At 40.5% G+C, this 27,090-nt stretch overlaps 1 long non-coding RNA gene across 1 annotated transcript; it reads right to left on the minus strand.

The window, feature by feature from the left end:
• Positions 1-93: 93 nt before the first annotated feature.
• LOC132523594 (uncharacterized) lies at positions 94-12,292 on the minus strand. The gene is made up of 5 exons (XR_009541581.1): positions 12,154-12,292; positions 4,526-4,582; positions 3,832-3,866; positions 332-534; positions 94-212 (listed from the first exon to the last, which is right to left on the minus strand). It is a non-coding gene; the product is annotated as an uncharacterized LOC132523594 (long non-coding RNA).
• Between the last annotated feature and the right edge of the window lie 14,798 nt (positions 12,293-27,090).

Raw genomic sequence — 27,090 nt, forward strand, 5'->3', positions numbered from 1 at the left:
CTCCCAAACTGCCCTCCTACATCGAAAGTCTGACTCCAGAGAGGTGAAGAGCAAGAACCCTGTCAACTAAAACAAACTGCATAACCTAAAAGTTGAGAATTATGTTTTATTCGGGAACCTTACAAGGACTGTAGCCTGGAGAATCAGCTTCTCAGCTCTGACAGTCTGTTCCAAAGAGGTAAGGGAGGAGCCAGGATATATAGGTGTTTTTGCTGAAAAAAAATGTAGTCAAACATCAAAAGATTACTGCTAGTCACAAAAAAACAGACATCTCAGGTTAGTGATTTCAGTACTTTCCTATGTATGGAAAGATGCAAGAGTCTGGACTTACTGAAATCATTCTGTTGATATGCATCTTAACTATCGAGGGCCGTTATCCTGTTTTTCTCCATCCTGAATTCCCCTCAGGGTGCACCGTCAGGCTTGGCTACAAGGGCTGGTGGCTGTATGGCCATTGCATCCCTTGTTTACTGAAATGGCAGGCAGCATTTTTTTGTCCACATCCCTTTTTTAAGGAATGAGGGGGTGGAGAAGCTGGAAGGAGAGAAGACCAGTGTTAAAACCTGGTCCTCTAAATCCCAAGCCAGTCCCATGACGAAATAATTGCTTCTTCTACTCTAAAGGAACAGATACTTATCCCAGGCCCAGGGAATATTGGAATCATTATTAAAAAGGACAGGCAGTCGAGGTAGCAAAGAATAAGAAGGAAGAACTGGGGGGAAAGAAAGGCGCTTTAAAACCTGCAGCATGGGGTTTTCTATAACAGACTGAGCACCACATCCCTGAAAGCTTGCTTTCTCTGAGCAGTGACCGAAGACTGGGGACACTCAACCTCCCATCTAAGTTTCATTACATAGTTGCCCGTTAAGAAAGGAGCTCACTCTTGGAACACAAGGACTTTTTTTTTTTTTTTTTGCTTCTAGACAGAAATGCAGTGAAGGACAACATCTTACCATATAAAAATAAACTCTACATACTCATCCACACATCCTTCAAATCTTTGAAAATGATGAGTTTTCACAGAGAAACTGTTAGGAATAATGGTTGGGATCTATAATATCATGGATCAATTTTGTTACGGGTGAAATTGTCTTTTGAGTGCTATCATAAGGACCTGGCTACCATTTCCCACATTCCCCCCCCACACACACAAAATTAAAAAAAAAACTCCAAATAACTAGTTTACAAATTTTGGAACCCACCAAAGTGGGAACTATCTGTAGTCATATTTAATAACATTATAGGTACGAGTGACAAAAGTGAAGCAGACAGCAGCTCAGACTAAGGAACAGAACATGACACAAACCCATTTCCTCAAAAATAAATTAGAGGAAGATGATTCTGGAAAGACAAAAAGGCTGACCCTTGAGTTACTCATGTAAAGTATTTAACATGATGTCTGTCCCATAGTAAGTGCTCAAGCAATCTTCATTAACAAAAAGGAGTCTTAGGACGGCACCATCCCAGGGTGTGTCAGGAGAGTCGAGGATGGCCCCAAAAAAGGAGTAAAGAATTTTGAGGAGGTGACCATGCCCAGTCATCTCAGGTGATACAGAATCAATTAAGATGAGGATTGAGGGCTTCCCTGGTGGCGCAGTGGTTGAGAGTCTGCCTGCCGATGCAGGGGACACGGGTTCGTGCCCCGGTCCGGGAAGATCCCACATGCCACGGAGCGGCTGGGCCCGTGAGCCATGGCCGCTGAGCCTGCGCGTCCGGAGCCTGTGCTCCGCAACGGGAGAGGCCACAACAGTGAGAGGCCCGCGTACCGCAAAAAAAAAAAAAAAAAAAAAAAAAAAAAAAGATGAGGATTGAGAAAGGGTCTCTATATCTGGCAAGCAGTTCATTAGTAACCTTGAAGATAACAATGAGTTACTGAGGTTGGAATCAGATTCCAGTGGGCTAAGAGAAAGAATGAAGGCGTGAAGGGAAATTTTCCAGGAAGGGGAAATCAGGACAGATCAAGGTAAAGTTCTTTAGGATGGGGCAGAATTAAGCTGACTAAGGAAACAAAGTTAGTATGGTAACCATATAAAGAAACAACGGGGAACTTCCCTGGTGGTGTAGTGGTTAAGAATCCGCCTGCCAATGCAGGGGACGCAGGTTCGATCCCTGGTCCGGAAAGATCCCACATGCCACGGAGCAACTAAGCCCGTGTGCCACAACTACTGAGCCCTTGTGCCACAACTACTGAAGCCCGTGCGCTTAGAGCCTGTGCTTCGCAACAAGAGAAGCCACCGCAACGAGAAACCCATGCACCACAACGAAGAGTAGCCCCCGCTCACTGCAACTAGAGAAAGCCCGTGCACAGCAACGAAGACCCAACGCAGCCAAAAAAAAAAAAGACACAATGCTATTAAAAGTTGGTTGGAAGGGCTAAGGCATATAGTTCTACCGTCATCTCAAGAATACATAAACTTGGGACTTCCAAGGAATCAAAATCTGCAGTCTGGGTTTATGGTTCTGTAATGAATTTGCTATGCCAGCCTAGGCAACTAATTCACTTTCCCTGGGTCTCAGTCCATCAACAAGTAATACCAAACATAAAGAGTGTATAATACTGTAGTCCATAACCATTACCATAAAAATATGTGTATAGTAATGCATACATATATAATCTATATCAAGAAGATAGAAAATGCTTTGAAAGTAAGAGTAGTAGAAGATGGTGGTAAGGAAGTGCTAAGTGTTATTAGCAAAATGAGTGTTACAATGACTGCTACTATGTGCTACTCTCTACTGATGATATCATACATTCTGGTTTTTCAAATTTCAAATGCTGGGGCTATGGGACCTCGTTTATACAGGTCTAGGGAAAAATTGGTATTCTTACCAGTGTGTCATCTTTGAAGCAAAGGAGTGATTTTAGGAATAAAAAGTTCACAGTAGACGCAGCAGAATAATAATGCCTCAATAATCAGTGAAATTATCCTGAGATAATGAATGCTTCTAGGAGGCAGCAGGAGTGGGGGATGAGAGGAATTAAGTGATGAAAATGGCCTTAACTAGATTTTCCTATAATGGAGTTATGAAATAATCTGTATTATTTGGGTTAGTATACAGGGTAAAGATTTTAATTTTGGTCATGTAAAAATCTCTCTTCTCTGAAAGCATCTTTTATTTTGTAATTATCTTTTAAAAGAGAGTTTGTGTCAGCTCTGGACATTCTTATTTTTATTCTTCTCAACTTATTTTTAACCTTCAGATAGTTATGCAAAAGCTAATGAAGTAGCAGAGTCACACCTAGTAAATGAGAAATTGAGAACCAGTGGTGGAGGATGGTGAAAGGAAAGGCAGTGAGTTAAAATACCCTTCACTCCTTCCAAGGCTTCAATAGAAACAATTTAATCACCAACACTCTGATAGTACTGGGTGCTTTCATGTGCCAGCTTCTTACATGACCATTACCTATGAAATAAGTACTATCATCGTCCCACTTCTCAGATGAAAAAACTAAGACTGAGCTCAGTTGGCCCAGGTCACACAGCTGGTGTGTGATGATACCAAGACACTCAAATCTAGACTCAACTGCACTCATACTTTTAAACATTGTGCTGTCTGGCTTCCCTAGTGGATCCTAACTGTGGGTCACTGTGTATTGCTGGCATTGATGCACAGAGCCTTTTCCTACGGCCAGTCTCAGTGGCAGCTGGGCACTTTGCTCCCCCTGACTCACCCAGCAACAGCCTAATGTTTCCATTGCTGGCATCTTCCCAGTGCTGCCTGGAGTTGTGTTTCCTCGTGTTTATTTTCCTTAATGGAAACTAGAAGCTAAGATTGTTAAATGCATTCAAATAGGGCTGCTTAGGGAAACAGACTTTGTGAAGGCCATACCTTTTAAAAAGCGATCAGAAACCATTTTTTTCCCCCTGAAAATCAGAGAGAGAAGGGGGGAAGGAAGGAAACATACACAGACACAGAAAGAGAGAGAGAGAGAGAGAGAGAGAGAGAGATTTATTGTCCTGACCTGAGCAGCATACTATCCTATCCTTGCTCATCAAGAATGAGCTGCTGGGCTTATTGCAAATACTAAAAATTTTTCTTGAAATTTGGGGGATAAATGTACATTTATTTTTATATAATCTTTAGCAAGATAAAAATTCTATGTAAAAATTTAAAAATATATATCTTATTTTAGTGGAATTATCTGGTGTTTCTTATCACAGGTGAGATAATAGAAAATTATTTAATGCAAAACAGGAAAATATATGTAAAAACTTTTAAATATCTGTTTTATTTTATTGAAATTATCTGGTGAGATAATTACAGGTGAGATAATACAGAATTATTTAATGCAAAAAAAAGAAAAAAAAGAAAAAAGAATGGGTTCCTGGTATAGTAGAAATCAAGTTTGAGGAATTTCATCCCCCAAAGAAGGAAACCATTAACCAATATTTCCCCCATCTTTTTTACCATATGTGAAATATCAGAAGAATAATTAGGAAGACTCTCACAGATGATACAGTGATTAAGAGGAGGGAACTCTGAAGTCAGATCAGCTGGGTTCAATTCTGGTTCCATCACTTACTAGCTGAGTGGCTCTTTACGTAGGTTACTTGACTTCTCTGAATGTCAGTTTTCTCATCTGTACAAGGGATAAGGATAATGCCAAATTCAACAGATAGCTGTGAATATTTAATATAATAATCTGTGTAAAGCTGCACATAATAAGTGCTAAATAAATAATAGCTATTTCTATATTAACTTGGAGAAGGAGGTTGTTATAGCTTCTGAGCTTTGTCATAGCAATTAGAACAAACTGGGTGGATTAAAACAATAGAAATGTATTTTCTCATAGTTCTGGAGCCAAAAGACCAAAACTGAGGTGTCAGCAGGGCTGTACTCCCTCTGGGGGCTCAAAGGGAGACTCCTTCCTTGCCTCTTCAAGCTTCTGGTGGCAATGGCAATCTTTGTGTCTGCATCACTCCAGTCTCTGCCTCGTCCTCAATGGCCCTCTCTTCTGTATGTCTTCTTCTCTCTCTTATAAGGACATTTGTCATTGGACTTAAGACCCATTTGGGTAATCCAGGATAATCTTATCTCAAGATCCTTAATTTAATTGCATCTGCAAAGATCCTTTTCCAAATAAGGTCACATTCACAGGATCCAGGTATTAGAAGGTGGACATATTGTTTTAGGGGCCACCATTCAACCCTCTACAAGTGTTAAGCATACCTTTCACTTGTCTTTCAACTTTATTTTTATTCCACTCTTATATTGTTTCCTAAATGCTAATGGTGTTGCCTTTTTTTTTAGGCCATGCCATGTGGCTTTCCAGATCTTAGTTCCCTGACCAGGGATCGAATCCGTGCCTCCTGCAGTAGAAGCGCAGAATCGTAACAACTGTACTGCCAGGGAATTCCCTAATGGTGCTGCCTTGACTCGAGAAACATTTATGAGTGTTAACTCTATGTTAAGTTCAGCGCCATGGAGGCTAAAAACATAAAGCATCTTGTACCACAAAGTAATGCAGATCAGAAGTGATTGAGGCTATCAGAGAGGTACAGACGAAGGCACTTAGGAGTATGAGCAGTTACTTTGGAAGGGAGAGAGTAATTGAACCAGGTTATGAGTACAATATGGAAGTGTAGGGACAGGAAAATAACATTCTAAGTAGAAGAAACAGCAGGAGCAGTGGAATAGCATAGGAAACGTATTTACAATAGCAAATGGTTTTTGCTTAGAATAAGAGTCTGCAAACTATGACCCAACCATCCTGCCATCTGTTTTTGTATGGCCCCCGATCTAAGGGTGGTTTTTATATTTTTAAATGGCTGCGGGAAAAAAACCCAAAGATTGAAGAAGAATTTTCAGCATGTAAAAATTATATAAAATTCATATTTCTGGGTCCATAACTAAAGTTTTATTGAAATACAGCTACATATTCATTTACATATTGTCTATGGCTTCTTTTGTACTATAATGGCAGATATGAGTAGTTGTGACAGAGACCATAATGGCTAAAGAGTTTAAATATTTACTATTGGACTCTTTACAGAAAAAGCTTGTAGACACCTGCTTTAGCAGAAGCATAAGGAGCCTAAAGGCGAATAAGCTGTGGTTGAAATAAATAACAGTTTAATGTATAACTTATTATACCTTGTAGGTAATGTATTTGGAATTTAGGAGAACCCAAGCCACAGAATTGCCCCCTGGCATACTGGTGGGACACAGATACTGGCAGATATGAGCCTTTCTTCAACCTTCATGATGCACCATATAGGCAGCCAATTCTTCTACCAACCAAAACCAGATTTATTTGGTTGTTAGTTTTATTTTCTTTTCAATTGGTTAAATTAATAGTGGGACTGGGCTTCCCTGGTGGCACAGTGGTTGAGAGTCCGCCTGCCGATGCAGGGGACGCGGGTTCGTGCCCCGGTCCGGGAAGATCCCACATGCCGCGGAGGGGCTGGGCCCGTGAGCCATGGCCGCTGAGCCTGCGGGTCCGGAGCCTGTGCTCCGCAACGGGAGAGGCCACAGCAGTGAGAGGCCCGCGTACCGAAAAAAAAAAAAAAATAGTGGGACATTTTCTGCTAAACTGCCCCTTGGGGGAGGGAAAAATGGCAAGAATTACCTTACAATAATCACCAACAATTGAGAGTTGAGTCTCTGTGCCCACTTTAGTTAATAAGGCAGCCCTGGGTAGCAACCATTAAAATGGAGATTTTTCCATGAAGGAGAAAACAGCTCCCTGTTGAATTGGAATCTGTGGGTCTTCAATGGAACTCAGGACTATGCAGTTAAGATTTAAAGAGGTGGGAAAATGAAGGATCCAAACTGCACTCTGCAAAGAAATTTTTATATTTTGTTCTTTACTTTCCCCACGAATCCCTAAGTTGTTATGCTTACATGTATGTTCTTACATATAGCAAGCATAAAATAGGAAGGGGCATCATTTTGAAAAATTTTCCTATTCTCTCATTCTGCTTAACTAATTTATTTATTTAAATATAAATTGGTTCCTAATCTAATTTAAAAATAACTTGACCCAGAGAAGGGATGGGTCTTTGAAGGCCCATTACATATTCCATACATATAATGGAATATTATTCAGCCTTAAAAAGGGAAATGCTGCCATCTGTGACAGCAGAGATGAACCTTAAGAACATTATGCTAAATGAAATAAGCCCGTCACAGAATGAGGCAATGAACTCTCCTTGATAAAATAGTTGCATGCTCTCCCAGCCATGGTATTCTACTTTAGATTCAAATTGCACAGGAAGAGCTGTTTATTGTAACTTGGTTACGTGCTCTCCCTAGGCTAACAACTGATGGCCAGGGTGTTCTATTGTCACTTTATTAAACAGACTTTGAAGATAGGGTTCATGTCTATTTCATCCTGGAATTCTCTGAAGTACTTGCTCTAGTGCCTTGCACATAGCACATATGCAAATATTGGTTGAATGAATAACAGAATGAAACACCAGCTCTTTGGGACTTATCTTGACCTTTATCTCTGTGCCTTATTTTGTAATTATAGCCTGCATTTGTGTTGTTTCTGTGGCAGATTTAACCTAAGCATTATGTGGCAAAACCTTTTTTTAAAAAGTTAAAGTTCAGGTTCAGAAATATGTATTATTAAACTAATTTTCAGAGCTTCCCTCTTTATAATAAAAAATGAACGGAGAGTGTTCAGAAGGAACCAGACTATAATTTAAACCCAGATATACATAGTGTATTAAGTAAATCAACAAAAGAAATTGATACAATTCATAGTTTATCAGTCTGGGCTCGCTGCATACTTTCATTCAACCTAGTAAATATTCTCAGTTTTCTTGAATTATAGCAAACCACAGCCCATAGATTAAAGGTGGTCCACTGCTTTTTTCATTGGAACATGACAGTGCTCTTTTCCTTACTGTTTTGTCTGTGGCTGCTTTGGTACTACAATGGCAGAGTTGAGTACTCAGAATAGCAATCCTGTGGCCGGCAACATTAAAATGTTTACTATCTGGCTTTTTACAGAAATGTTTGCTGATTCCTGATTTAGACTCTACAACTCTCTTTACTGGCAATGTACTGTCATCTTAACAAAAAGCTCAAGAAACTATCCTCACCCTCTCTTCTCACTCCAATAGGAGAGGATTGTGATCTGAATCAAAGACAGGTGAAGGGCACACAGAGATTACAGTGGAGCTTTTGTTGGGAGGAGAAAGGAACCAGACTCTTTTCCTATTCATGATTTATGCTGTACTGTATCCTGCTGTCTTTGGAGATAGATTGCAGAAACAAAGTGGGACCATGATGGGTACTGGGAAAGAGTCATGCAGTTGCTGAGGGCAGATTTAGGTTTAAGTTTCCAAAGAGAAAGGTCCAAGCAGGGTGTATGCAGTTTTCATGTGGCCCAGCCCAACTGACCTAGGCCGGCACTGGGGCAGGGCTGGGAATAAAGAGTGAGCCTAAAATCAGCATAACCACCATGTCATTTTCTAGCTCTGTTCCATTACGGGAGATGTTAAAATATTACAAAGTTTCCTTCTCGCAGTGAACAGAAATTCTCTTCAATGGTATTGATTTGTTCTTCTACAGCCTTCTTTGTGTTGTGGGCTGAATTGTGTGTCCTCCGCCCCCACCGCCCAGCAAATTCATATGTTGAAGTACTAATCTTTAGTACCTCAGAACATGGTATCTTCCTTGAAAATAGGGTCTTTAAAGAGGTAATTAAATTAAAATGAGGTTTTTAGAGTGACCCTAATCCAATACACAGAGGAAAGGCCATGTGAAGATACAAGAAGAAGACCATCCATAAGTCAAGGAGAGAACCCTCAGTGAGCCCTGCTAACTCCTTGATCTTGGATTTCTAGCCTCTAAAATTGTGAGAAAATAAATTTCTATTGTTTAAGCCACCTAGTCTGTGGTACTAGCAGACTAATATATTGAATACCACGTATCAACCTTCACATATGAGTAGACAACTATCATCTCTTCTGTTCACCTGTTAAATATCTCCTCTCCTCTCACACAGTTTGGTTTACTAACTAGGTACCACCTCTGGTATATTTTATTTTTAAAATATATGTAGGTTTTCCGAATGTTTCTATTTATTGGTTCAGCAATTCTACCTCCAGGAATTTTCTGTGTTAAGGAAATCATTCTACAGAAGCACAGTGCTTTATGCACAAAGATTTGCATCCCAGCGATGCATTTTATTTTCTTCAACTTAGAAAAATGGCCTATATATATACTACTTTACTTATTTTACAAAAAAAATTTTAACCCAAAGTACACGTCTGGCGAAATTTTCAAAATATACGAAAATTTGTAAGTAAAAATCTCCCCTTACGTTTCCCACAAACGCACTGTCTAGAGGTAACTATGGGAGTTATCTTCCCTTTACTTATGATTATAAACATATACTCACACATATATTTAAACAGAAATGGGAAAACTATTGTGCATAATATTAGAATTTTTTCACTTATGAAAGCATGGAGAGCTTCGTATGGTAATTCAATTCCTCATCCTTCCTTCGCTCACTGCCTTCAGAACTCCTGTCCAGCTTTAAAGAGCCTGGTTTTTGTCTTCCTCTTCTTCCCTAGTGCTCTGTTAAGTGTCCTTTCTTTAGGCGCTTATAGTGCCCTGAGCACAGTTAATTGCCTTGCCCAACATATATGACCATAGTTAAGAATAATGGCTCTAGAAGTCAAACTGCCAGGGTTTGAATCCTAGTGTTTTCATTTCCTATGGCTGCTATAACAAGTTATCCCAAACTTGTTCTGGGGATTAGGAGGTGGACATCTTCAAAGAGCTATTATCCTACCTAGAAATACCATCTTGTTAGCGAGATGTGCCTCAGTCTTTGACAACTATTAAAAGAGTAGAGAGATTGTCCCTACTCATAAGGTTGCTAAGAGAATTCAGTGAGTTCATTCATGTGAATAGTGCCTGGAACACAGTCTATGTTCAGTAGTGTTAGTTATTATAACCATATAGTTATCTATGTGCCTTATTTTCCCTATACTAGACTGCTAGTTCCTTGAAGAAAAGAACAGTATTATATACTATGTGCTCAATAAATGTTTGTTAAACTGAATTGCTCCACCTAAGACTATTATTTAGCCAGTAAAAATGGCAGAGAATTTGAAATGTTATGAAAAAATCATCATATTTTGTTGTCATATTAAGTGACAAATGCAAAATAAAATATGCATAGACAATCACAGCTGTTTTAAATGTGCAGAACTAAAAATTATACATAAAAATACACTGGGAGGAAATATGCCCAAATATTAACAGTTGGTGGTCTTGGAATGGTGGAATGATGGGTAATTTTTTTATTCCTATTTTTACTTTCAGACTTTCTCTATTGAGATTTATTTTTAAGATGTAAAAATAATTTACATCTGATTTACACACACACGTACATGCACGCTCACACGCACACACACGCTTACACACACCTCTTGCTTGTTAAACATTAGAGGTGACATTATACAGAATCAGAACTCAGGTTTTGAGTTACTACCTGGGTTACAGTTCTGGTCCATCATTTAAGAGCCCTGAGTGCATAGAGGCAAGCTGCTGTTGTGAATGTTGTCATTGCTGTAGTTGTGTTTCTGCTTCACTGCCCTCACCTGAGAGCCAAGGAGAGCGATCCTCCACCCAGAGCGCTGCAATGGTTCCAGTAAGATAATGCAGGAAAACTCCCAGCACATCACATGACACACAACAGACCCTGAATAAATGTTAGCTACTCTTCCCAGGGTTATGATTCCTGAGAGGATGATGCTGATCCGATCACACATTTAAAGAGTAATGAGACATTTGTTCAGAGGAAGGAAGCAGAGAAAACAGAACAAAACCAGCTTGCTGGATCTCAGGATCTATAAGACTTATTTCATTTAAACCCCTCTTGTGTAAGGATGTACCAAATCTGATACTACAAGAATGTTTTTCAAACATTCTGTTTTTAGCAACAGAACTCCCCCCACCCCCCAAATCTCATGCAGGTCCCCCAGATTTAAAACAGATCAAAACCACTGCTCTGGTAAAATGGGAGTCAGGTCATGCGTTCTGAGCTCTACGTTGCTCTTACAGAGCTGAGGCTTCTCAGAAAATGATGTGGGAAATGCTCTTCCAACATAAACCTAACTGGTTCACAAACTGTACCTTGCCAGCTTCTTCTGGGAGAGGGGACATGGTGTCCTGGGTACTCTCTTGTGGTTTGAGGGGTAGCAGGGGGCAAAGGGTGCATTAGGAACAGCTGCACCCCGGTTCCTGAACTAGTTGGCACGGCATTTATGCATGTCTCAAGCCTGTTCCTTAGGAGCTGTGCCCTTATGAGAGCCAGAACTACACAAAGGCATTGTCTTCAAACACTGGGGCTCCTCTTTCTTGACGGGCCCTTGTTTACCCATTCATCAGCAGGTGGTGGCTGGAACATTCCCCTTTGATTTTGTGGCTCAGGAGCAGCAGGCTAAAACCTAAGCTGAATAACATCATATCATTTGGCACTGGCAGCATTCCTGGTAGCCCGGGTCAGGCGAGGTTTAAGGAGGATTAGGTTTAGATTAGAAAAGGGGTTGAGTTTTTTTTTCCCCTGTGGTCTCTCTTAAGTGCCTTAGGGTTTTGTAAGAGGTAACTGGGCTGAGAGCCTGGGCTCATTTGCTCCAGAAATAAAAGTGGTGAGCTCGGTGTTCTTTTCTGGAAGACAGGGGTATGTTCTTCTCCTGAATATGGTTTTTCCCATGAGGGTCAAGAGCTCGACCTTTTCTCTAGAAAACCTGGGGCATTTGTGCGCGCGCGCCCACGTGGACGCACACACGGGCACGCTCACACCGGTGCGCGCACGCGCGCGCGCACACACAATTTGACTTCTCGGCGGTTCCTGAAACACTCAGGCTAGAGGAATTTTAAGAGCCTACACAACTCACTAATGGGAGAGACCTCACTCAAGGTGAGCCTTGAGGGGCGGGGTGGTTGTCCTCCCCAGAGTGGCTCCTCGGTGACCACTGGCCGTGCGGCATTGCCCTTGCTGTCACAACGCCAGGTTTCCTTGGTAGTCCGGCCTTGGAGAGGCTGGCCGGGGGCTCTGGCACTCGCTCCTGTTTATAGCACAGAGTCTTGCTCCACTCCCTGGCGACGGCTGGCAAACCCAAACTAGCGACACACAGGTTAGTGGGTAGTGGGGGAGGGGAGCAGTACCGCGGCGACTACCTTTTGAAGGCACACCTTCTCCTTAGATTCCCGGGAAGATTGTCCTTTCACCCTGGCGTCTGCCAACTCCGGCTTTGCTTCTGGGGCAATTGTGGTTGGCTCTGCCCTTCATGGAAAGAAACTGCTGACTGAATTTTTCCTCCTTGTTCTTCTCTTTCTCAGTGGTGTCCTCCGCACCACCAGCAATTTTTTTTTTTAAAGGGTGAGACTAACGTGGTTTTTTCTCAAATAAATGGATGTCCCCACTTACAATTAAACAGCAGAGTGCCCAGGCTGCCGTTTACTTGTTGTGTAACAGGGAGCAAAACCTCCCTGAGCCTCAGTTTTCTCCAGGGATTAAAACAATACCTGTTGTATGGGGCAGTCATGAAAAATCAACGTGGGGCAAGTTATTAGCAATTCTCTCACTCTAAGTGAATATTTGGGAATGGTTTACCATTAATGTTATAAGCAGATTCTTATCCTCCAATGGAACATGATTTTCTCTCTAGAAACAACCTTCTAGAGCCTTAAACGCAAGCATAGGCTTTCTCTAATTTCGCACAGGGAATTTCCATTTGCCATTACTCAGGTGGCATCGTTTTAGGGGCTGCTGAAGATTCGAATACCAAATAGTACTGTTAGCGTGAAGGTAAGGGAACTTAGTGGTCCAACCTAGTCTACTGTGTAATGAATATATTTTAAAACGTTCAAACTCTGCTTTTCATTTTTACACCATTGTTATGTAAGTGGAGAAGACCGTTCTGGTTTCTATAAGAGTTAACATTTGAGCACTTTCCATGTTCTAGTAGATGTCCTAAGCACTTAAACTAGTTTAATCCTTGCCATAACACTCCAAATAGGTCCTATTATTATCATTTTATAAATGGAGACAGAGGGTCAGAGAGGTTAAGTAAATGGTCCAGGGTCACAGAGCTTGTAAGTATCAGAGCTGGTGGTAAATCTTCAGCCTCCTGCTGCTTCAGTCTCTCCAAATTTTTATGAGAATGTGTTGCCTCGCCTTACACACCCTAAAATAATAATTTTCTGTTGAGAAGTTCATCCTTGCTCTCTTTGATAGGCCTGTCAGCCTCCCCCTAGCAAAAATCGCAGATGGCTTAACGCTGTCCAGAGCTTCAGATTTATTAACACAGCCTTCACATTGTTTGTAAAGCTGCTGGATAATTTATTTTTTAACCTCCATGCTGAAGAAAATTATGTAAGTGCACACAGGCTTCAGTGCTCATCAGTAAGGGGCGAAGAAGTAATAGTGTTTGTTTATATCATCCAAAATGTTTGCTACTAAACATAAGAAATAGTTGTTAAGGCTATACACAGACTCAGGTGGTGGAGCTTATAGAACTTACAACACGATATCCAGCTTATCCTCTCATTTTTTTTGACCTTGAGCAAGTTTTGGATATGAACTAAATTTCTTTATGTGATTTTTTTTCTGATTATAAAAGTGTTGTATGTCCCTTGTAGGAAATTCAGAAAATATGGAAGAAGCCAGTAAAGAGGGAGGAGATATGAGGACATATGTATATGTATAACTGATTCACTTTGTTATAAAGCAGAAACTAACACACCATTGTAAAGCAATTATACTCCAATAAAGATGTTATAAAAAAATAAAGAAGCCAGTAAAATAGGGCTAAATTTCCTAGTGTGTGATCTGGGCCCAGAACCAAAGCTCTTTTGGGTTAGTTAATACCTGTGCAGTTATTTTTGTGAAGAACTACAAAGAAAAGCCCTTTGATTCTAGGGCAATTTCAAGGTATTTTGCCATAAGTCATTTTAAAGCAATCAAGTGAGAAAAAAGACAATTTTCTCTGCTCCTCATTGTTACAGTTGAGTCTGTAGAGAATTGTTGAATGGGGGGAAAAGTAAGCTTATCACATCCCCTAATGCTGTGTATAATATGGCAGACTGGATTCTTGCTTTCTTTAAACTTCCAAACTGATCTGGAATCTTGAGTTTCCAAAGCTGTGAGTTAAAAATATTTAACTAGGGGGCTTCCCTGGTGGCGCAGTGGTTGGGAGTCCGCTTGCCAATGCAGGGGACACGGGTTCGTGCCCCGGTCTGGGAGGATCCCACATGCCGCGGAGCAGCTGGGCCCATGAGCCATGGCCGCTGAGCCTGCGCATCCAGAGCCTGTGCTCTGCTATGGGAGAGGCCACAGCAGTGAGGGGCCCATGTATCGCAAAAATAAAAAAAAAAAAATTAACTAGAAATGTGATTTCCTGCTCCCCATTTCTCCCCATTTTCCTTCCTATTTATAAAAGATTAAAATACTATACTTAAAAAAAGAAAATTCATGAAAATCAAGTTTTCCATAATCACATTTGGATATTTGCAGTACTTTATATTTACATCTCACCTGAATATGAGTCAAAGAATGAGTTACCCCCACATATATTTCCCTCTCACTATACTGGCCATCAAATATTTTTAAATATTTAAAAGTTATTTTTAGGTACTGCCTGCACATGAACACATAATAGAAAAAGATCAGGCCATTTACTTATACATGTTCTCAAATCAACTATCCTGAACTGATACTGTGTGTTCAGAATCTCTCCAGTGGTATATAAAAAATTAGGTAGATTGGAACCTTATTTTCTTCTTTGGTAGGGAGGAGTTGATTTCATTCTAAACAGCATCGCTTCCCATGTTGTCTATGGGCCTGGGTCCTGTAAAGCAATTAGTGTTTTCAGATTTACAGTACACAATTTCAGAGGCATAACTTGCTTGTGTAATCGCTTATTTACGTAATATTTATATACTTATCACTTCACTTCATCTGTGAGCCTCAATGTGATTTGTAAATATTAACATATTGTAATTACGTTTCATCACAAGGAAAATATGATGTACAGTCATTAGTAGTTTTATACCATTATTAGCTTTGTAGTTGACCTAGAAAGCTGACATTTAGATTTGTGGTTGTGGCTTCTCTCTAACTTATAGTGAATCGTTCTTCTCTTCGTGTCAGTGATTTGCTACCACGTATTGAAAGAAGTCAGGATGATGCCACATTCCCAAGGGATACCAGAAGAACTCAATGTAAGTTTACTCTTTCTACTATAAGATTTTCAGTGTTTTGCCCTTAAGATGTTAGGAACATCTTTAACTGAGCACATGAAATTTAGGGTCCTCTAAATAACTGATATCACACTTCCTAGAGTGACCTTTGAAAACCAGCCAAACAAACAAACAAAAAGTTTAGTATTATCAGCACCGCGTTCACCAGGATGAAAAACAATAAACGTGCAAACCAACGTTACTATGACACCTAGTTAGTCTGTCTGGGCTTGTGACCTTTCTCTCTGTTAGTCTGTCTGGCCTTTGCCTTTCTCTCTGAACCCTCTGAACGTTTTGTCCTTTTTCTTCCGAACTTCTTAGGATGGTGGAGCCCTGTGTTGTGAATTATGATTTATAATCTCTTGCGTTTATGACATTCTGCTTCTTTCCAACATGATTTATTGCCGACCTTGTTTTTAACATTTGGACGTAATGCTTTTATATTTCAAAGCTGAACATTGATCTTTGTGTGTTATGTTTGGTTAATCTTGAGCAATGGTTCTGGAGAACCACAGATGAGAAGCAGTAACAACAACAAAAAAAGGTCCCAGAAATGCAGTAGTAGCTGCTATAGTTCAACAGCAGGGATGTGAAAGCTGTGATGCACACAGCCACTCAGAGTAGGAACTTGTTTGTACTGTAAATCTGAGTAACTCCCTGACCCAGTAATACTTTCCGGGCCTCTGAGTCTAGGATAAGGATCATCTTTGACTTTATAGTGACTAACAATGTCTGCTTTTCCAAAAGAATGACGAAGGATGGAAGGGGAAGGCACTAGTATCTACTTTTAATTATATATTTTTCCTAGCAATATGCTAATTTAATAAACAAATACCTGAATATAGCTCAACATGTCAATAATATTAGTCATGTGCATGTTAGCATGTTTAAATGCTGATAACTGTATCATTCTAGCCATTTGGGTTTGGAAACTTATAATACAGATGTGCCCCCATGAGGACATACTGAGATGGTCTTCTCAAATTTTTCAATTTCACACTTTAATATTAAAAGAAGTAATTACATTATAAAATTACAGTTTCCCAGAAGGCTTTTGAGTCCAGGTTTTACTGTCCTGGAAGGTGGCAATTACTGGTCTTGGATCTTAGACACTGTAATTTTCATTAAGGCTAATTCTATTAATTGCTTGGTGATCCATCCTTACACTGAATAACCCACTTTCTAGGATACCTTCTTTATAAGTAATAGAAGTTCCTATTGAAGCAATCTAAGACTGGCATTTTATAAATTATTATTATTGAGCAGTCCTCAGTAGAAGTAAAGTGACCGTTTTTCTTTCTTTGTTCCTTCCTTCCTGACTTACACCCTAGTTAAAAGGAAATATATGAATCCTGTACAGAAACCATGTGGCTAGCAAGTCAGTATTCTATTACCAAAGCTTATGTCTTATCTTTACCTGGTTGGAGATCCACTGAACTCTACCAGATAAGGGCCTCTGAAGAATATCTTTTGGAAAAAGCACAAGCATTAGATTTAGATGCATCTCTATCCAAATATGTCTCTTCCATGTAACTTACCATGTGATCTTGGACAAGTTAACACACGTGTAAAAGGAAGAAAACAATAGCAAACTTGTAGAAGGATTAAATTAGATAAAAGTATAAGTTAAGTACCTAAAATTATGCTTTCTACTTGCTAGACACTCTGTACATAGACCTGAGGTAGTGAACTAATCTGTAAAATGTTCTTACAACTCTCATTAAATCTCCTTTCTCATAATTCTCTGCAGAAGCTTATGAAAAACAGTAAGCTTTTCCTTATGTAAGAATAATCCCACCTTTCAAAAAGAAAATTGCCACTTTCTCTGTACCAACAATTATTCCTTATTCATCGTACTTGTACAGTCAGAGAAGTATACAATGATTGAAACAGATGAAGAGAAATCAAGAACTGTCCTTACTCAGGTTGGCCACAGTTGACAATGAAATTTCAAAGAGGAATAATATTGTAAGCAGACTGAATTAGAAGATTGAACTGCAAAAGATCTAGAAAGATAAGAAACCATATAGATAGAGCATCTGAAAAATGTAAGATGAAATTCAAGCAAGGTGTTCTAAGGTATTGGAAAATGGAAGGGGTTGCTGGACCAACCCCTTGAATCACTTAAACTTAGAAGTAATTATGAAGGAAAAATCCATTCGAAGAAGATAAGTTCAAAAGAGGCACTGAAAAAAATGTGATTAATCCTATCAAAAACAGTTGGTGGGGGGGATCAGAATAGTAATAAGACTTAACCATTTCACAAACACCTTTTGTGCATGCCATCTCTGTTTCTCAGAGCAGCCTTGGAAGAGGGGAACCTCACTTATTATTTTACAAATGTGGAACTGAAGCTCAGGCACAAGCAAGTGACTTGCCCAAAGTCATATAGGTAGTACAGGATTCAAAGTCCATTATAATCTGCTCTGAGGGAAAATCTGATGTGGTTTCACTAAGGACTAATGACTTTGATTAACTCTGTTTCTGATAGAAGGCAAACTGTTTTTCTGCCTTGAATATGTTAACCTGAATAATTTAGGAAAATATTTAGAAGCCTTAATTATAGACATTATCTTTCAGGTTATCTTCAGCCTCTAAATGTTTATGTAAATATATTAAGTTTCTGAGGGATATATATGTCCCAAAAGAGACTTCAGACAAACACAACTGTATTAATACCAGCTAAGACTTAAGCCCAAACCCATATTGGATTTCCTATCCTGGTGACCTCAGCTAAGCTGTGTCTTCACCTTGGGTGAATAAGGCTTAGTATAAAGGCAGACCGAAGATAAGAGGCTTGGTTGCACTCCAAATCACACTGGACATTTGTTGGTCATCTTGCAGAAAATTTGAAAATAAAATTAACTGAAGTGTAATAACACGTATGTGGTAAAATGCACAAACCTTGAGTGTACTTCTTGATGAAGTTTTACATCTGTATACACCCATGTACATTACTACCATCAAGACATGGAACATTTCTGGCGCCTGCAGGCCTTTTTAGAGTACCTGTAAAAATGAACTCTCCTTCTCTAAACTATCAGTGAGTAGAAAGATGGCCTTTGTATACAGACTTAACTGAGCAGGTAATTATTTTAAAACTGCAGGGAGTCCTTAGGTATTCAGAGGGATGCCTAAGCTGACTGTGTGGGTGCATCAGGCGTTTACTGGATCTTGATGTTTCCGGCTGTTGCTCTGTGATGTTTCACCCTTCCATGTCTCTCGTAACTGGTTTCCTTCTGAGGAGCCAGTCACTCCTTCCATGTGGTTTGGACATTTCTTTCGTTTTTTTTGGCCGAGCTGTGGGGCTTGTGGGATCTTAGTTCGCCCAGTCAGGGATCGAAGCCAGACCCTCAGCAGTGACAGTAGTCCTAACCATTGGACCGCCAGAGAATTCCCTTTCCACGTGGTTTGAATCAGACTAATCCTACCCCTGGAGCACTGCATGCCCCTACCCACAATGATAGGCTGAGGGATCGGCACGTGATTCACTCGCGCCAGTGCAATGCATTGAGACTGCTGAGACTTCTGGGATTGAGGCAGGCCCATGTTTTAAGTTGGTGTTGAATGCTGAAAGATGTGAAAAGTTAGTACAGTAATCTTGCAACAATGAGCAAAAGATATCTGAGAGAGAGTCAGTACTAGGGAGAATGGAGCCGACGGACTGAAAGAAGGAACGCTGATCTGCAAGCAGGGCAGAGTTCCCATATCCAACCATACCTGAAACGAGATCTAGTCCTGAACTTTTATTATAAGACTCAACAGATTCTCTTGCATAAAGCAGTTTGAATTGGGTTTTCTGTCACTTGCAGTCAAAATGACCTAATAGGTGTCTGTTAGGGCTGAATTATTCTCTATAACGGAATGAGGGGATTTTTTTCCTTCTTTTAAAAGAGAGTGCGCACACAGGGAGGGAGGAATGAAGAGAGGGAGGCTGGAGTGCCAATTGTTGTAGAAAAGGATGGAAGACGTTTTTAAAAAGCAAGGATGACGAATATCATATATATGTTTTTGTAATCTTCGTAAAGTAACTTTCATCTTTTCAAAACTCTAGTAAAGTTGGCTACATACAAGAATGCCTTGTGTGGACTGTATGTGTGTGAGAGAGAGGGAGGGAGGAAGAAAGACTGGGTTCTACATTGTATTGACATGGTACGAAATAAGGAAAACGAGATGATGAAAAGATCAATTCCAAACTCAGCAAATTCAACAGAATAGGAACTTGGAGTCAGAGCTGACACTGTGAATATAAGCCCTCCAGAAATTCGTAGAATTGTTGAGGAATGCCTTGGACTTTCCATATGGGATAAAGGGTTGAGCCTATGCCCCCTGGATCTTAAGGGGTAAGATGACACCAACTAATTATGGCTTACATTATTCCTAAGTCTATTTGTTTGACAATAACATTACTTACTAGTAATAATTTTCTTAACTAATTCTAACTTTGGATCAACTAAACAAATCCAAAAGGCTACCATACAAAATTCTGTGTACAGAGTGAAAAACAGATAATGGGAAGACATTTTCCAAAAATTTCTCGAAATAAGGAATTTTAAAATCAACAAACTATTCACTTTACTGCTTTGCAAAAAGTCAGTTTCCCCAACCCCAAGCATACCCAAAGGGAAACAATATGCAGGCACTTCCCAGTGTTTAATGTAGCTGCCTGTGCATAATGCTAGCCCCAAATGAATTTAACTCACTCGCAGTCCCCTGAAGTTACTAGTTAGCCCCAAATAGGATATTTGCCACTTATTGTGAGTAGTAATACTTACCACCCCACCCTACCCTGGAGCTTCTTCTGTTCAGTGAACATTCATTAAATTGTAACTGTATTTGATTTTCAGCGAGTATAGAGTAGTGTAAGTGGTGTAAAGTAGGCAGGATCTACACCCTCAGAAATTCCATGTGGAAATCATACATATATATGATTAACACATCCTCCACTGGCTAATTACAACTGCAAGAAAGTGATAGTATGTCGTATAAGGTAAGGAAACGGGAAAGCCAGATATTGCATGTTGGTTCTCCAGGAAATGGACTCTGAGGTGGAAATTAGTATGCAAATTGTTTATTAGGGAGTGCTTTAAGGATCAAAACTTGTGGAAGGAAGGGAACGGGAAGGAAGCGGGATTAGGAAGGGAAATCATTAGGGTTGTCATGTCGTCTAAATCAAGGTCTAGGGGACCCCACAGGGAGCACTGAATCCAGGATGGCTTTTCAGAGTTGTTCTTATTTGAGAGGAGGAAGCATGGACCAATCATTGGATGCTGGCTGCCCCAGGAAGGGATGTGACGTTGGGTGGAACAGCCCTGAGGACAGTCAGTTGACATCCTTCCCAGAAACAGCTAGAGGAATAGATCCTTCAATCCTAGAAGGGGGATCTGTGGCATGGCACACAGCATCCATACCACCAGAAATTAGTTAAGGTTTTGAAATTCAATTAATCTAGTTATGCTCTAGACATATTACCCCCCCCAGGGCTATTGGGGGGTCAGAGTGACTCTCCTGGACAGATTCTCCTTGAGCAGTAAGCTTCTTCATTCTTAGCCACCTTATTCATCCATCTAATAAGAACATTTTCCCAGAGGGGGGAACATGTTAGCCACAAGATAACCTTGCTTGGGATAAGAAAGAAATTACTGACGTTAGAGCAAAGTGGTTTGGAGTTGATTCTGGAGTCAGACAGAGTGATAGTCCTGTCACTGGAGTGGTCTAAAAGCTTTGCATACTGTTAACTTACTTAGATATTTGCATGTATGGGGGCACCAAATGGTTGAAAATGTCTGTCATGGGAAGGCAGCTGAGATGCTGCTCAGTTGCTACTATTTGCAACTTAAACATGTGCTGTCAATGAAGAGAGAAAGTAACCAAGCTTGTGAAGATGCCCTGAGTTCAGAGCTGTTAGCTACCAGCTGTGACTTCGTATTTTCAAGTGCATTATTAATGTTTGGTTGACTATCTGCAGACACGCAAGAAACATGGAAATAACTGCTGCATCTACTGATTTCACGGACGTGGCTGGAATGTGTCCTATTTCAGGATAATGGGAATGGGCTGTCTGCATTATTGCTCAATTAATTAATTAACATAATGGTCCCATTATGTATTATAATGATCACATTATAAAGGCCAGCACCTCACAAATGATTGGCTTTGTGTAGCAGAAGCGAGTGAAAATAATACAGGAGAGACAGTTGTGGCTAGGCCCTGTGCTAATTCAATTCATAATCACTTAACAAATAAACATCAGATGCTCTTAATCAGAGATTTTCTCTTCATTAGAGAAAAATGCCTTGCCATATTTTTGTCTGAGAACCACTAAGGACTTACAGGGAGTTTAGGGACAGCTCTGAGCAAAGTTGATCATAGGCTGCTCAGTTGATTATAGTATGCTTTCTGTTTGCTTGTCATGTGAGTAGAGAGAGCTTCAACTGCCTGACACAAAAGGACTGGACATGCCAGAGAATTATGTATTGTGTTATTTGTTAAACTTTAGAAATGAGGCCAAGGCTTAATGCTGAAAACCTCTAATCAGCATTGGATTGTTCAGACTCAAAGCTGTGTTTATAATAATAGCAGACAGTAGGATGGAGGTATCATCCATTTGCAAGTTAAATAGAAACATTGTAATTGAAAGCTCATTAAAATTTTCCCAGATAGAGTTAAAAATTAATAATAACTTGATGATTTTACTGAAAAAAGAGGAAAAACTATTTGTTAAACTTTTTGAGTTGCTAGAAGCATCTCTGTCCCCAATGAACGTTGGGCGGGTAGCAACACAAAGTAACTCACCCTAATGTATTACATTCTTCATACTAATAGATAAATAACATCTAAGATAAAAGCAAAATTATTTTAGCTACTGCACTAATAATTGTAATATGCCAAGGTAGGATGAAAAAACACTTCTTTTGTCCTGCAAATGTTGATAACATTCAGATGTTATCAAAATCTGAATAGAGTACACAGGAAGTTTTGCATTTTATTATAGTAAAGGGTACTAAAGTAAAGTGTTGGTTTTAGAATAGTACCTAAAAACTTTAAGGACATCTTGCTTTGTTTTCCCATTCATAAGCTTTCTAGCCACTTTTTTTGATTAGCGTGTGGAAGAGGGGGTATCTTTTATATTATTTATTATTTTAGCAGATAATTTTTTTAATAGACTTAGTGTTTTTGAGCAGTTTTAGGTTCACAGAAAAACTGAGAGGAAGGTACAGAGATTTTCCATGTACCCTCTGCCCCCATACATGCACAGACCACCCTCATTATCAGCATCACCCGCCAGAGTGGTACATTTGTAATATCTGATGAATCCACATTGACATGTCATTATGCTAGAGTTCAGAGTTTATATTAGGGTTCACTCTTGGTGTTGTACATTCTATGGGTTTGGACAAATGTATAATGACATGTACCCACCACTATAGTATCATACAGAATAGTTTCACTGCCCTAAAAATCCTCTGTGCTCTGCCTATTAGATAATTATTTTTAATACCATAATTATAATAACAGCAAGCTCTGAAGACAGCTCTTAAAAATCATCAGCCTGAAGAAATTCTATGCGGCTCACAAGATTTGGATGACTGTGGCCTATATTTACCATTGTATTCCATTTTCTGAGCTATCAGCATCTCTGATTATAGTTCACCATACACAGGCCAACAACATCCACCTGAAACAAATATATCCGAGCTTACCCACTGAGGCAGTGGGGTGAAGCTGATTCCTAAGATGACTGTAAAGGGTGACAAGGAGACACATTTTCATTTATACTATTCAAATATGCAGGCAGGAGCCCCTTTTTTGCCCTGCTTTGGTCTATGGCTGAATTCTTCTGTCTAATCTTTACTTCCCTTTTAAGTGACATCTTATTTGATTAAGTGAAACAGAAAGTAAATTAGGAAAAGCCCAAAATACTTTAGACAAATTTAGGTCATTGAAAAGGCCTAAGGAGTTTTCTCTTATTAAGGAGTCGAGTTCATTCATTTGTTTGCTCATTTGTTCAGTCAGTCAACAAGCATACATTGAAAGTCCTGTATTCCAAGCCCCGTAAGGCCCTAGGGGTACAACGATGAGAACGTAGTCTTTGAGAAATGGAGGGAAATCCCTATCTTCTCTCCTCCCCGTCCCATTTCCTTTATTTCCCCTGGTTGCCCAATACACACGTACTTGGGAATAGGCCTGTGGATCTAGTTACCCCCTCAGGCTCCACTCGACATCATTTTAGTAGAATCATTTTATGGCAGGGAGCAGCAATTACTTAGGATTTTTTTTCTTTTTAGTGTTTTTGAAAAATCAAATATTCCTTTGCTAGCAGATCTTTCTGGATTTTATGTTACCACACAGTCAATTCCAGTGAATTCATAAATGAAGAACCAGTTTTCTTTGCATCATCAGGGCAGTAGGAGATGTGCCTGTCCTGCTCATCACTTAGTGATTAGTATGTGCGTAAAACACATCACGGTTGAGAGCAGTGTCACATAGAGTACGAACTGGGGAGTCACAAAGACCTGGATTTGAATCCAGCCTCCATCACTTAGGAGCTCTGTGACCCTGGGCAGGCTATTTACCTTTTCTGAACCTTGGTTTCCTACTTTGTAAAAATGAGTGATACTGCCTGCCTCACATATGGTGAGAGTTAAATGTGGGTCTACTTCAAGTTGCCCCAGGTCTTGCCAGCCTGAGGGCATGAAACTGATCGTCTTAGTGATTGTGTATGAGTTTGCTTGGGCTGCCATAACAAAATACCCCAGACTGGGTAGCTTAAACAGTGGAAATTTATTTTCTCAAAGTTCTGGAAGCTGGAAATCCAAGATCAAGGTGCGGGCAGGGTTGATTTCCTCAGGGCCTCTCTCCTTGGCTTGTGGATGGCCATCTTCTTGCTGCCTCTTCACGTGGTTGCCTCTTTATGCAAGTGCACCCCTGGCGTCTCTTCCTCTTCATGTAAGGTCACCAGTCATGTTGGATTAAGTTCCACCCTAACAGATTCATTTTAACTTAATCACCTCTTTTAAAGGTCTTATCTCCAAATTTTGAGGTCCTGGGAGTTGGACTTCAACATACAAATCTATGGGGATACAATTCAGCCCATAAGAGATAGTAACTTGGATTTTACTGTGTTGCATTCATCTACGTAATACTGGAGTGTAGCTCAATATAAATCCCAGAAGGTACCTTATAGGTGTTCATGGCTTTCCAGTTCTTCCACTCTTGCTCTGCCCAGGAAGCCACTTTGAGGAACCTCTCCACCACCGCTCCTGCCTGAACCCTCAGTGAGGACAAGATGTCTGCCCCCAAGGTGCCCTGCCTGGTGCTGAGGATGCCCAGGCAGCACAGCCCCCTTTGCAGCCTGCACTGCAGCACAGCCCGGCCCTAACTGTGGGGAGAACACCACTCACCCTGCTCTGCATCACGGCCGGTCACCTGGCCTGCAGCCAGGTTGCTTATACCTCTGTGTCTCAGCTTCCCTTGTGAAAACATCTGTTCCATCATCTGTCTGCAGCCTCTTGCCCAGGAGGCTTCAGACAGTATGGAATCAAATGCCATGCTCTGTTCCCTTCCCTAGTCTCTCAACATGAGGCACCAAGTCACGCCACCCCTCCCACTCCGGGTTCAGCCAAAAACCTCATTGACGTTGACTTCTGGCGACCCTCCCTACCGGGTTGTTCACAGGCTCGGACAAATCTGAATCCCAATTCCAGTTTAGGGCACAGGACTGCTTTACATGTACTCTTGCACTTTCCCAACATGTTTATTCAGCAAGTGGCTTAAAGGGGGCAATGCCATTAGTTTCTGATTCTGCTGTCTTTGCCATTGGCATCCTATAGTGATTAAGAAGGTGGGCTCTGCAGTCAGATTGCCTGGACTTCAAATCCTCTTCTGTGACCTTGGGCTGGAAACTTATGTTCCGTAAGCCTCGGTTTTCCTATCTGTAAAATAGGTATAGTAAAAGTTCTTACTTCATAGGATTATAGTAAGAATTAAATTGGTAAGACATGTAAAGAATTCATCCCCGTGCCTTGAACACTATGATTCTTATCATTGCCATCTAATGTTCTCTGAATACTAATTCTTCTAGGTACTGCATTCAGGTATTATGACATTTCATTCTCAAACAATCCCATGAGGGAAGTCCGCTTCTGATCTTGATTTTACAGATGAGGAAACAATTGTCAGTAGCCCGAGGTGGCACAGTTAATAAGGATTCAGTCCAGTTCATTCGGACTCTTCACAGACTCTGCTCTAAGCACTGTGCTCAGTAAGTGATATTTATTATTACTGTAGTCATGATCAGTTAGTCAATAGATTTTATATAGATGCTAAATGCACTTCAGTAGGTGGAGTGAGAAATACAAAACTTTAGTATTTTCTTTCAGGGATCTATAATCTCATTGGGAAGACTGGATCTATGTATGTAGAAGCAGAACTGAAAGAACAAGGTGCTGTGTGTAAATAAATAGTGGAGAGAATATACATTATGAGTCTCAAAGAGGGAGTGGGAGAGTTTGTGGCCGACCAGTGTGGTCAAGGAAGGCTTCATGGAGAAGCTGGAACTATGAGCTTGGTAACTGTTTGATGATTGAATAACTTAGGAAGACATTGAGGAATAAGTGGGACTGGGAGAAATTAAGAGGAGGAGGAAGGAAAAGCATTTCAGAAGATTAAGGTGAGTGAGTAAACTGCTAAATTGGAGGAAATACCAGTATTGTTTAGATTAGTAACTTAGAGTGACCCTGAATACATGTATCCCCAGATACATTCAAAGTGAAACAACTTTTGTAAAGCTACCAAACCTCTTTAACTTCAGGGCATATTTAGAAAATGGTAAGATATTGATGACACATTGGGGTAAATGAATGAGGCTTCTAGAAAATGGAATCAGCAGTCACAGGCTAGGCCAGCCTCTAGCCGCCAGGCCTCACCAGCTGCCCGAGGGCTGAAGGGAATCGGTATCTTGGTTCTAGGCCCCGTTCTAAACAGCTTAAAAAATAGTCGGGGAGAATAGAAATGTACCAGTATTTCTTAGTGTGCTTTTACATAATTACCACCTGATAGTGTCTAAAACGATAAGCTACACATTACCAAAGCAAACAGAGAAATGTGCAATTAATTTTACATTAACCCAATGGTGAAGCTAGTCCAAAAGTTTCAAAATGAGACAGGAGAAAGGAAGCCAGCCATGATGGATGAAAACAAATTAAGACCTAGTGGTTTCTGAGTTTAAACACTCCACCAGCAAAAGTCAGACAATAAAAATGACAATTAAAAAGCACATTTTTATTAGGTGATGTCTGACCACACAGAATGCTGGGAACTGGGTTTATTTATTTAGTCCACCCGAAACAGCAGGATAACACACGCATGGTTGCACATTTTGGGTGGTGGCACATCAGTTCCTGCCTCCAAGCCTGGTTCAAACAGAACATTCTGTGCATTTTGCATGATTAGTAAATTGGAGTGGACACCAGGACACATAAGTATCACTCTTAGACCCAGGCAAGAGGGGCCCTGACCTGGGACGCATAATTTAGACGGTTCTGCTCTGGCTTGCCACATGAGGCATCCCTGCTTATGGGTTGAGAGATCCATGGGGCCAAAGGACTGTGCCCATCTGGAATCCAGCAGTCCCCTCCCCACCTTGACCAATGGCTTCCTGCCACTTTTGAGGGCTTCTGCAGACCTCCACCCCAAGTCTATCCTTGAGGGAGTAAATGGCACCACTGGTGGGAAAACCCCTGGCCATAGGGTAACCAAGGACCAGCTGGACAGTCTGGGTTGTCCACACTGTTGGCATAAAGTCCCTCAGAGTTGAGGACAGGGCCAGGGTGGGTGGGAGAATTGGGCAAGTGTCAGGGCCCAGCTCTCCCT

This window comes from Lagenorhynchus albirostris, chromosome 7 (assembly GCF_949774975.1).
Source record: "Lagenorhynchus albirostris chromosome 7, mLagAlb1.1, whole genome shotgun sequence".
In the NCBI taxonomy this organism is placed as follows: domain Eukaryota; kingdom Metazoa; phylum Chordata; class Mammalia; order Artiodactyla; family Delphinidae; genus Lagenorhynchus; species Lagenorhynchus albirostris.